Consider the following 12,201-nt stretch of genomic DNA (forward strand, 5'->3'; position numbering starts at 1 on the left):
CAGATCCTCAAAACTAAACTTACGTAACACATCTGCTTCTATACTTGGTAGAGATAAGGAATCCAGCCTGCCTCGTTGCACAGTTGCTCGGTTGGACTTCAGCTGAGAAAATGAAAGCTTGGCTGAGCAGTTTGTGACCATTAATATTAAAAATCTGGCAATGCAACATTTCTGTGCTGCCCCCACTTCCCTTGACGCCCTAAGCACGGGCTTATTTTGCTTAATGGTTGACCCAGCCCTGAACACAAACCCTTCTGCCCCTTGGCTGTATGTGAGATTCCCCCAACATCTCTTTCTCCTTTATTACTTTCCTCGTTTCCTGGGCTCTCCTTCCGGCCTTTCACTTCCCTCACAGAAGTTGCTCTGTCTGTGAACATTCTGCTGCTGTCCTTTTCCCTCATCGCCCTGGGAACGCACATTATCATTTAGGTCCCTGGGCAAGCTGAGCTTATATTCATCAGGCAAAAGATCTGACTGTGTGGCTTTTAGCAATTAACGTACGGTTTCTGAAACGTGGAACAGGGAAGGTGTGTGTGTTTTATTGGGGGGGGGAGCGATGCCCCATTTCTCTCTGTGCTTGCAAATTGGCTGGGGAAACTTCCGAGTATGGGCACAGGGCTTCTTGGCAATAATAATAATAATAATAATAAATCAGGGAAACGGAATAAAATCCTGGGTTACACCACTGTTGGCATACAACCAAGGAATGGGGGCAATTGGCAGGCCCCCAGCTGGCTCCAGCCCACCGGCCGGTGTGCCAGGCGATCTCCAGTCCTTGTTGCAGCATCTGCGACCCACAGCTTCAGAAGCTGGGCACACTACTCAGCAGAGTAAATGCCACACAAACAGAAGTAGCAGGAGAAGTTGTGTGAGCATATTTACAAGCAGTTTATTCAGCGTAAAAGGGTAAAGGTAAAGGGACCCCTGACCATTAGGTCCAGTCGTGCCTGACTCTGGGGTTGAGGCGCTCATCTCGCTTTACTGGCCAAGGGAGCCGGCGTACAGCTTCCGGGTCATGTGGCCAGCAGGACTAAGCCGCTTCTGGCGAACCAGAGCAGCGCACGGAAACGCCATTTACCTTCCCGCCGGAGTGGTACCTATTTATCTACTTGCACTTTGACGCGCTTTCGAACTGCTAGGTTGGGAGGAGCAGGGACCGAGTAACGGGAGCTCACCCCGTTGCAGGGATTCGAACCACCAACCTTCTTATCAGCAGGTCCTAGGCTCTGTGGTTTAACCCACAGCGCCACCCGCGTCCCTTTTATTCAGTGTATATCAGGACAAAAGGAAAACATGCCCCGATCCCTTTCATGTCCAAAGCAAAACAGCATAAGCAAAAGCTATACACAAACAGAAGTTCCCAGCAAACTGTGCTGGAGTGTAAACAGACATGCCTGTTCCTTAATGTGGAACGGAATATCCCAACAGACACGGTGTGCTTGCATGTGCGTGCCTCCTCACCTGGAGCGATCGGCTTGGCTGGCAGGCTTGTCAGAGTGAAGCCCTTGTTGCTAATGAGGGCTGTGCTAAATTACTGGTTTGTCTCACCCAAGGAGCACCCAGCTCTCTGCTCCAACTGCCTCATGGTTTCAGGTGGAGCCCAGCCAGGTGACCTGGCATGCAGCCAGGCCTCTCAAATCTTCCTCAGGTGTCGATACGATACAGTATGATAACGTTTATTGTCATTGTCCCATACAGAACAACAAAATTGAAAAAATCTACACCAGACATTCAGAAACCAACAAGCCTGCTATGCCAACTATCCCAGCCTGGTTAGCCCCCTAAAAACTCTCATACCCCATAATTGAATAATAATAATAATAATAATAATTATTATTATTATTATTATTTATTATTTGTACCCCGCCCATCTGGCTGGGTTTTCCCAGCCACTCTGGGCGGCTTCCATAGAAACAAAAAATACAGTAAAATATCACAGATTAAAAGCTTCCCTGAACAGGGCTGCCTTAAGATGCCTTCTAAATGTCAGGTAGTTATTTATCGCTTTGACATCTGATGGGAGGGCGTTCCACAGAGCGGGCGCCACTACGGAGAAGGCCCTCTGCCTGGTTCCCTGTAGCTTTGCTTCTCGCAATGAGGGAACCGCCAGAAGGCCCTCGGCGCTGGACCTCAGTGTCCGGGCAGAATGATGGGGGTGGAGACGCTCCTTCAGGTATACTGGGCCGAGGCCGTTTAGTATATTGAATACAATATACTCCCATAGAGACTACCTCACACTGCGTTTAAAACCAAAATTGCATTTGGATAGACACTGTTTCTCAGGCAGCTATTCCTTCTTCCAGAAAGGGACGCGGGTGGTGCTCTGGGTTAAACCACAGAGCCTAGTACTTGCCGATCATAAGGTCGGCAGTTCGAATCCCCGTGACGGGGTGAGCTCCCGTTGCTCTGCCCCAGCTCCTGCCAACCTAGCAGTTCAAAAGCACGTCAAGTGCAAGTAGATAAATAGTTACCGCTCCGGCGGGAAGGTAAACGGCATTTCCGTGCGCTGCTCTGGTTCGCCAGAAGCGGCTTAGTCATGCTGGCCACATGACCCGGAAGCTGTACGCCGGCTCCCTCGGCCAATAAAGCGAGATGAGCGCCGCAACCCCAGAGTCGGCCACGCCTGGACCTAATGGTCAGGGGTCCCTTTACCTTTACCTTTACCTTCTTCCAGAAGGCAGAAGCTGAAAGAGATCATTTCTGGGGTGCACACTATCCTGCACTATCTCTGCAGCTTTCTTATGGCACCTGGAAGCGTAGATTTGATCCAAGGTGGGAAGAGTGCACCCAGTTATTCTCTCTGCAGTCTTTACAACCCTGGACAGCATTGTTTTTCCCCTGACCCTGCAGCTCCCAAACCACACACAGAGACCATAAGTTAATACACTCTCAGCAGTACATTGGTAAAATGCCATCAACAGAGATTGTTTTTCTGGAGGATTCTCAGAAAATATAACCTCTAAGAAGAGCGTGGAATGTATAAGAGCTTTGGAATGATGCAGTTAAAAATGCCGTCGCTATATTGGGAAGTTCTGTCGGAGGTCTTGAGTCTGGGAGGAGAAAGAGAGAAACAGAGCTGTTTATATATTGTGGGTGAAACTCCTCAGAGGGACTTAAAAGCGACAGTTTTGTGAGATGGAAAGAGCGATGTTATCTATGAAGGCGATGATATATGGAAACCATCTCGATTTGAGGATTGGAAGAACGGAAAAATTCACACAGGATTATTATTGGTGTTTATCGGCTTAAGGAGACTATCAGAAGAGATCATAAAGAAAAAAGAGAAAATATATGAACAAGATGTGATGTTGAAACAGCAAGATAAGACTGGATAGAATTATGAACTCTGTTTGGACTGATTTGGACATTAACGCAGTAGCAAGAAGATGATCAGAATCCCCCTTCGGATCTTGAAATATGGGGTCCCCCCAACAAAATTTAAAATTCGGCTTTGTAATTCGGAATTTATGTGATGTGATTTAATTTGATTTGATTGGCCGGTTAATAAAAATTATTTTAAAAAAGAAAAAGAAAATATAACCTCTGCTGTGCTCTCTTCATCGGGTCTTTGCTGTTTTCTCCCCAGGTTAGGTCATCTCTCAACCCCATTCCCAGAAATCGAAACGCTGAGACCTGTTCCACGCACTTCCCCTTGATAATAAGTGGCTGAATATTCAATTTACATTTCCTAAAGTCCACAATAATCTCTTTTAGTTAAGGAATAAGTTGTTTTTCCTGCACCACTCCCCCAACTGCTCAACTTCCTTCCTATAGTCAGCTAGGATGTCAGAATTCCTGCCAGGGATGGAGAGGGAAGTCTGAGAAGGGGAGAGTGGCTCTGCTGGAATCTAACCCTCCCATAACAGGAGCAGAGGTGGCAGTGCCTTGGGAGGAGATGGAATTGCGGGGGGTTGGACTAGATGACCCTCGGGTCCCTTTCGACTCTACAATTCCGTGAATGCTGGGAGTTGGAGGAGAGAGGAGAGGACGAGGCAATGGAAGAAAAACGGTGAGACGCAAAGATCTGTGTGAGTGTCTGGAGGCTGTTGGAGGATGGATGGCGGCTAACAGATTGAGGTGGAATCCTGACAAGACAGAAGTACTGTTTTTTGGGGACAGGAGGCGGGCAGGTGTGGAGGATTCCCTGGTCCTGAATGGGGTAACTGTGCCCCTGAAGGACCAGGTGCACAGCCTGGGAGTTCATGGAGGCGCAGGTCAATTCTGTGTCCAGGGCAGCTGTCTACCAGCACCATCTGGTGCGCAGGATGAGACCCTCCCTGCCTGCAGACTGTTGGGCCAGAGTGGCGCATGCTCTAGTTATCTCCTGCTTGGACTACTGCAATGCGCTCTACGTGGGGCTACCTTTGAAGGTGACCCACAACTAATCCAGAATGTGGCAGCTAGACTGGGGACTGGGAGCGGCCGCCAAGACCATATAACACCAGTCTTGAAAGACCTCCATTGGCTCCCAGTACGTTTCCGAGCACAATTCAAAGTGTTGGTGCTGACCTTGAAAGCCCTAAACGGCTTTGGTCCAGTATATCTGAAGGAGTGTCTCCACCCCCATCGTTCTACCTGGACACTGAGGTCCAGCACCGAGGGCCTTCTGGTGGTTCCCTCACTGCAAGAAGCCAAGTTACAGGGAACCAGGCAGAGGGCCTTCTCGGTAGTGGCACCCTCCCTGTGGAACGCCCTCCCTCCAGATCTAAAAGAGAAAAATAACTACCAAACTTTTAGAAGACATCTGAAGGCAGCCCTGTTTAGGGAAGATTTTAATGTTTGATGTATTACGGTATTTTAATACTTTGTTGGAAGCCGCCCAGAGTGGCTGGGGAAGCCCAGCCAGATGGGCAGGGTATTACTACTATTATTATTATTATTGACTATTATTGATTATTATTTTCAAAAAGGACGGCCCCACGAATGTCTGAGGGATCGTGGGCTGGAAAATGATGTCTGTCTTAGTAATTGCAGCAGTATTTAGGGCTGTGCATTTTGCAGTCGCCTCCACCTTGAGTGTGCAGATCTGGAAATTCAAGTGTCGCAGTTGGCCGACATCTTAAAAATAGCCGCACCAGCCTCAGATTTTACCTGCTGCCAAGCCGCAAAATGATAACTCACGTTGTGGGTGTGAGCAAACCTGCCCAAATCAACCCGGGCCGTGGCAAGTGGCGGCAAATCTGTGGCTAGCCGCCGAGGGTACGAGTTCAAATCCCGAGTACGTGCTGCAGGAAACGAACCTGTGATGATGGAAGAGAAAACTTTTTCCTCCACTGCCACCCCGATCCTGTTTTTCTGCTCACCTGGGACTTGTTTCCACCCTCGATCCAGTTTGTTATGTTTTGTCTCCTGCCTGGGAAACCAGGTTGGTGAGTAATTGGCGCGTGTTGTTTAATAACAGCAAGGAGTGTGGAATGCTGCCTTGGGAGGAGGAGGAGACACAGCCAAACGAGGCAGCTCCTGGCATTGGTTTCGGTGGAGTTTGCACAAAGGGGCACGTAGGAGAGCAATCAAGATTCCTCGTCAGTGCTTTTGGGAAGGCTGGTTTGGAGCTACAAAGCAGGACGTGAAGGCCTTGGTCCTTAGTGTATTTTTGGTCTTTGTTGGAAGCCGCCCAGAGTGGCTGGGGAAACCCAGTCAGATGGGCGGGGTACAAATAACAAATTATTATTATTATTATTATTAACATTAGAAAAGCCCTGGTGGATCAGGCCCAGGGCCCGTCTGAGCCACCATCCTGTTCCCACAGTTGCCAAACAAGTGCCCCAGTGGGAAACCAGTGATCAGGATTCGAACACAAGACCATTCACCCATTCTTCTGGCAACTGGTATTCAGGTGCATTGCTTAAAATCATAGGATGGTAGAGGGACTTGCGCATAGGAGGGAGGGACTTGTGCAGGAAGCACAAGCCAATCGTCTCCGACAGTTTTAATGACTGATGTTTTAATGTATTTTTAATATTTTGTTGGAAGCCGCCCACCCAGAGTGGCTGGGGAAACCCAGCCAGATGGGTTGGGTATTAATATATTAATATCAGTCATTAAAACCTTTCCTAAACAGGGCTGCCTTCAGATGTCTTCTAAAAGTCAGGTACTTGTTTATTTCCCAGTAAATTTTAACCTTACTACAAGACCACCATATACACAGGGCCAGATTTAGGTTTGATGAGCCCCTAAGCCACTGAAGGCAATGGGGCCCTTTCTATGTCCAGCTTTCCTTTGTCAACAACAAATTGTCGCTGTTTTTTGGGTTGAATATATGGTCATTTATGGACCTAATAGGTATCTCAAGCCATTTGCTCATGTTGCCATGGAACCAGTCCATACAGAATGTAGGCACCCTATATATAGAAAGGAGCAAAGCAGTGATATTTTAGGGAGCAGGCGGGGCCCATGACTTACATCCTAGGAGCCTACACGACACAAAACACTGTTGCCGTATGTAGGTTTTATTTTATTCACCTTTTATCTTATATTTTGGAAATGTACTTCCAATTTTTTCCCCTTTAATTTTTTTGGGGGGGGCCCCCAAGAGAGTGGGAGGGACGCGGGTGGCGCTGTGGTCTAAACCACAGAGCCTAGGACTTGCCGATCAGAAGGTCGGCGGTTCGAATCCCCGTGACGGGGTGAGCTCCTGTTGCTCGGTCCCTGCTCCTGCCAACCTAGCAGTTTGAAAGCACGTCAAAGTGCAAGTAGATAAATAGGAAGGTAAACAGCGTTTCCATGCGCTGCTCTGGTTCACCAGAAGCAGCTTAGTCATGCTGGCCACACTACCCGGAAAAACTGTCTAAGATTATACATATAGGGATGCGGGTGGCGCTGTGGGTTAAACCACAGAGCCTAGGACTTGCTGATCAGAAGGTCGGCGGTTTGAATCCCCACGACAGGGTGAGCTCCCGTTGCTCGGTCCCTGCTCCTGCCAACCTAGCAGTTCGAAAGCACGTCAAAGTGCAAGTAGATAAATAGGAAGGTAAACAGCGTTTCCATGCACTGCTCTGGTTCGCCAGAAGCAGCTTAGTCATGCTGGCCACACTACCCGGAAAAACTGTCTAAGATTATACATATAGGGACGCGGGTGGCGCTGTGGTCTAAACCACAGAGCCTAGGGCTTGCTGATCAGAAGGTTGGCGGTTCGAATCCCCGTGACGGGGTGAGCTCCCGTTGCTCGGTCCCTGCTCCTGCCAACCTAGCAGTTCAAAAGCACGTCAAAAGTGCAAGTAGATAAATAGGTACCGCTCCAGCAGGAAAGTAAACGGCGTTTCCGTGCGCTGCTCTGGTTCGCTAGAAGCGGCTCAGTCCTGCTGGCCACATGACCTGGAAGCTGTACGCCGGCTCCCTCGGCCTATAGAGCGAGATGAATGGGCAACCCCAGAGACGTTCATGACTAGACCTAACGGTCAGGGGTACTTTTACCTTTAAGAGAGTGGGGCCCTAAGCTATAGCTTGTTTAGTTTATACGTAAATCTGGCACAGCCCCCACCCCATCCTCAGCAGGCCTTGACCACCCACTCATGCACCCAGAAACTTGCTTTTATTATTACTGCAGTGGTACCTCGGGTTAAGAACTTAATTCGTTCCAGAGGTCTGTTCTTAACCTGAAACTGTTCTTAACCTGAGGTACCACTTTAGCTAATGGGGCCTCCCGCTGCTGCCGCCATGCCATTTCTGTTCTCATCCTGAGGCAAAGTTCTTAACCCGAGCTACCATTTCTGGGTTAGCGGAGTCTGTAACCTGAAGCGTCTGTAACCCGATGTACCACTGTATTATTAAATGGAATATCTGTTGTTGATATTACCGAATGGAAAGCGAGGTCTTTCGGAAGCTTGGTTCCACCCACGATGCCACAGCCCTGGCTTTGCCCGGACTTGTCGTGGCAACACACGGCACCCTGGCGAAACCGCTCGAAGGAAGTCAGTGGGCAAAGATGGAATGGCACTCCCTTGAAGCACGCAAGGAAGAGCCTGCAGGATAAGGCCAGTGGCGCTTTGATTCCAGTATCCTCTTCCCACAGGGGCCAACCAGATGGGAAACCTGCAAGCGGGACCCGAGTGCAAGAGCCCTCTACCCTCTTGCGGCTCCCAGCCACTGGCATTCAGAAGCACTGATGCCTCGCAAGTGTGGAGGCCGAGCTGAGCCACTGCGGCTGGGAGCCATTGATAGTTTTTCATGCCATCCCAACCACTGACGACAGACCCCAAGCGTTCCAGGCTCAGCAGAGAATACCCACCATCAAAACGAACGTTTTACCAAAAATGCTTTTCCTGTTTCAGACAATCCCTGTGATTGGAGGGACAGGCTGCCTCAAAAATTGGCAGCGAGGCATCTCTAAATATATCTGGCAGGGGAAAATCCCAATTAACACAAACTATTTTTGTTGTTGTTGCTGAGTCGTTTAGTCGTGTCCGCCTCTTCGTGACCCCCTGGACCAGAGCACGCCAGGCACTCCTGTCTTCCACTGCCTCCTGCAGTTTGGTCAAACTCATGCTGGTAGCTTCTAGAACACTGTCCCACCATTCTCATCCTCCGTCGTCCCCTTCTCCTTGTGCCCTCCATCTTTCCCAACATCAGGGTCTTTTCCAGGGAGTCTTCTCTTCTCATGAGGAGGCCAAAGTCTTGGAGCCTCAGCTTCAGGATCTGTCCTTCCAGTGAGCACTCAGGGCTGATTTCCTTCAGAATGGAGAGGTTGGATCTTCTTGCAGTCCATGGGACTCTCAAGAGCCTCCTCCAGCACCAGAATTCAAAAGCATCCATTCTTCGGCGATCAGCCTTCTTTATGGTCCAGCTCTCACTTCCATACATCACTACTGGGAAAACCAGAGCTTTTACTATACGGACCTTTGTTGGCAAGGTGATGTCGCTATTTTTTAAGAAGCTGTGTAGGTTTGTCACAAACTATTAATTGATATCAAAGAAAGAGGGGGATTTTCACTGTCAGGTTTGAAACTCTATTACGAGGCAGACTGTCTCTCCTGGATCAGGGAATGGTGTACACTTCAAAATACAGACCACCTAGACCTGGAAGGACATGACAACTGTTATGGCTGGCATGCCTACTTAGGTATTGTGATGTGAAATAACAAATATTACCATTTACTTCTCTTTTTTCTGGCTAAGCCCTTTGTTTGTTATTTCAATAAAGCATTTATATTTTTTTAAAAAAACAGACTGACCCTACAGCAAACCCACAAAAATGCCCTTGCTTAGAACAGGGGGACCCTACTTCCAGGAGCTGAACGCGGCCCCCACAGGTTTTTCTACGTGGCCCTCAAAACTTTCATCACACAACCCTTCCCCTTGCGTAATCACACACACCCAAAAGCCATCCCTCCTCCCAACATTCCTTGAGGGTTTTTTATTTTGGGCCTGCTTTGAGTGTGACATTGAATTCCGATAACACCTCTGCGCTTGCTCCCTCGGATGTAGGGCAGGGAGGGTTGGGTGAGAGTGTGGGTGGAGAAACTAGGCTTCCGTCCAGAGGCAAACATCTGCATTTATTACGCCGCAGCCTTTTGCTTCTGCCCTGTACACACCTAGAAGGAGATGGCGCAGCCCCTGGGCTCTGAAAAAATATTCCCCATCCCTGGCGTACAAGATAAAAGCAAGCCAGAACAAGGCCTGCAACCTCTATTTATTTATTTATTTATTGCATTAATATTTCACTCTTTTTCCTCCACGGAGCTCAAGGCAGCTTATATGATTCTCATTTAATGCCCGCAACAGCAACAACCTTGTGAGACAGGTCAGGCCAGAGTGAACGACTGGCTCAGTGAGGTCACCCAGTGAGCTTCACTCCCGAGACGGGATTTGAACCCAGACCTGTCCCTGGTTCTAGTCTTACGCTCCAACCCAAGGGATCTCAAATGGCGTGAGGGAAGTTCTGCCCTGGTGTGTCAGGAGAGGACGGCAAGGGTGGCGGAAAGGTTCGAGGACAACCAAAGGAACATTTAAAGATTTCAGCTTAGCAGAGCATTGTATCAAAATAATTGTATTTATTTGCAGAATATGGATGGAGAGCTTTTCAAAATGAGAGCAAGAGCATCAAGTTGCGGGAGGTTGTGAACTCTCCTTCCTTGGAGGTTTTTAAGCAGAAGTTGTCTGCCCATCTGTCATGGATGCTTTAGTTGAGATTCCTGCATCGCAAGGGGTTGGACTAGATGACCGCTGGGTTCCCTTCCAGCTCTACAGTTCTACGATTCTGTGCTTCTAAGTGATCATTAGGACAATTCTAGTTCTGATCCAGAATCACCGTTCGAACAGAGTGCTAGAGAAGACTCGTTTATAATTATATTTTTGGAACGGTTAATGTTACCATGTAGCTGCTTTGTCTTATATTTTCTGATCATATTATAAAGGAGTTGTGTTGGATGTTACAAATCAAGCACTACTTGGAGTTGTTTATTTTTGTATTTCTTATCAATCAAAAAATTGAGCGTGGAGCGAGCAAATTTTTATTCTGAAAGTGCGGCCCAGGAAAAAAGAGAGTTTGAGAACCACTGCTCTAACCACTATTGTTGTTGTTGTTGAGTTGTTTAGTTGTGTCCGCCTCTTTGTGACCCCCTGGACCAGAGCACGCCAGGCACTCCTGTCTTCCGCTGCCTCCCGCACTTTGGTCAAACTCATGCTGGTAGCTTCGAGAACACTGTCCAACCATCTCGTCCTCCGTCGTCCCCTTCTCCTTGTGCCCTCCATCTTTCCCAACATCAGGGTGTTTTCCAGGGAGTCTTCTCATCTCATGAGGGGGGCAAAGTCTTGGAGCCTCAGCTTCAGGATCTGTCCTTCCAGGGAGCACTCAGGGCTGATTTCCTTCAGAATGGAGAGGTTTGATCTTCTTGCAGTCCATGGGACTCTCAAGAGTCTCCTCCAGCACCAGAATTCAAAAGCATCCATTCTTTGGCGATCAGCCTTCTTTATGGTCCAGCTCTCACTTCCATACATCACTACTGGGAAAACCAGAGCTTTAACTATATGGACCTTTGTTGGCAAGGTGATGTCTCTGCTTTTTAAGATGCTGTCTAGGTTTGTCGTTGCTTTTCTCCCAAGAAGCAGGCGTTTCAATTTAGAAGGAAAATCAACTAAAGCATTGAGGATCATTTAAAAATAATCCCCGCCCCCGTTGTTCTGGATTTTAAAGGTGATCTGACGCCACCTGTTTACTCAGGGAGTAAATGGGCCTTCCTGAGTTTGTACAGGACATGATTCACAACCTCCGCCCTCAAGCTGACGAAAAGGGATCTTCCCCTTTTTTCAATCCAGAAGAATATTTTTGATAGCCAAGAAACAGGACTCAGAAATCTCAGTCACTCCTGACGCCACTTCCCTTCAGGTTTTGCTGCGAAGGGAATAATTCATATTCTGGGCTCCCAAACTGATGCAACAGAAGATAAGCAAGGAATGTGGGAGAAGATATAATTAGATTCTGCAAACAATGCTTTGCTGCAGTCTTTTAGATCCCAAGCAGCCTGCGGGAAGAGTGGCCTCCTTTAATCTTCTGGCATCTTAGGCGAGAAAGAGGTCATATTGGGCGGCGTCAGCAGGAGAGGAGTGGGGCTCGCGGAGGGCAGAGGAAAAAACAAGACCTTTTCCCCTTTCCTTGTGCTTCTGACAGGAGGTGCGCTGTTGGGCCTGAATCCTGCTTGGGTCATTGCATCGCCTGACCTGCCGGTCCTTTCCTATTCCCAATCCATTCATAGAATCATAGTTGGAGGAGACCCTGAGGGTTGTTGCAGGAATTTATGTATCGGTTGGGGGGGGGGGTTGCCCCTCCAGCAGATATCATGCACATGCAGCCCACTACCAAAACCAGCACAATCGCTTTTGTGACTTTGGTGATTTGTCCCCACTAAACACTTCATCACAGTTTCTTTCTATCTATTCAAAGGGCCTTTGCTGCACGATACCAAATGTAGAATTCACTGATCAATGTATCTATATTACTGACTCACTGGGAAAACTTCAGAAATTCATATAGACATGTGAGCTCAGCTACTCAGCAGCCCCTCTGCCTAAGTGATAATCCCTGGCATCCTGATACCTGATTGCCAGACAGGTAGCCATTCCAGAAATAACAAACCCAGATGAAGACAAAAGGATGTGATTAACTTGGCTGGGAAACAGGGAAATGTGAATATATTTTTTGTTTCACTTGATGGGTGTTTGGTGGAGGGCAAGGGGAACCATGGGGCAGGGTCCAGGATGCTCAGA

At 48.3% G+C, this 12,201-nt stretch overlaps 1 long non-coding RNA gene across 1 annotated transcript in view; it reads left to right on the forward strand.

The window, feature by feature from the left end:
• LOC308462437 overlaps positions 1–170 on the forward strand; it is a 45,494-nt gene extending 45,324 nt beyond the window's left edge. Inside the window, exon 2 of the long non-coding RNA XR_013979162.1 lies at positions 54–170. This is a non-coding gene — a long non-coding RNA (uncharacterized lncRNA). The remainder of the gene's footprint in view (positions 1–53) is intronic.
• Positions 171–12,201: the final 12,031 nt, after the last annotated feature.

The sequence above is a fragment of the Podarcis pityusensis genome, assembly GCF_964106645.2.
Source record: "Podarcis pityusensis genome assembly, chromosome: 13".
NCBI classification, from domain to species: domain Eukaryota; kingdom Metazoa; phylum Chordata; class Lepidosauria; order Squamata; family Lacertidae; genus Podarcis; species Podarcis pityusensis.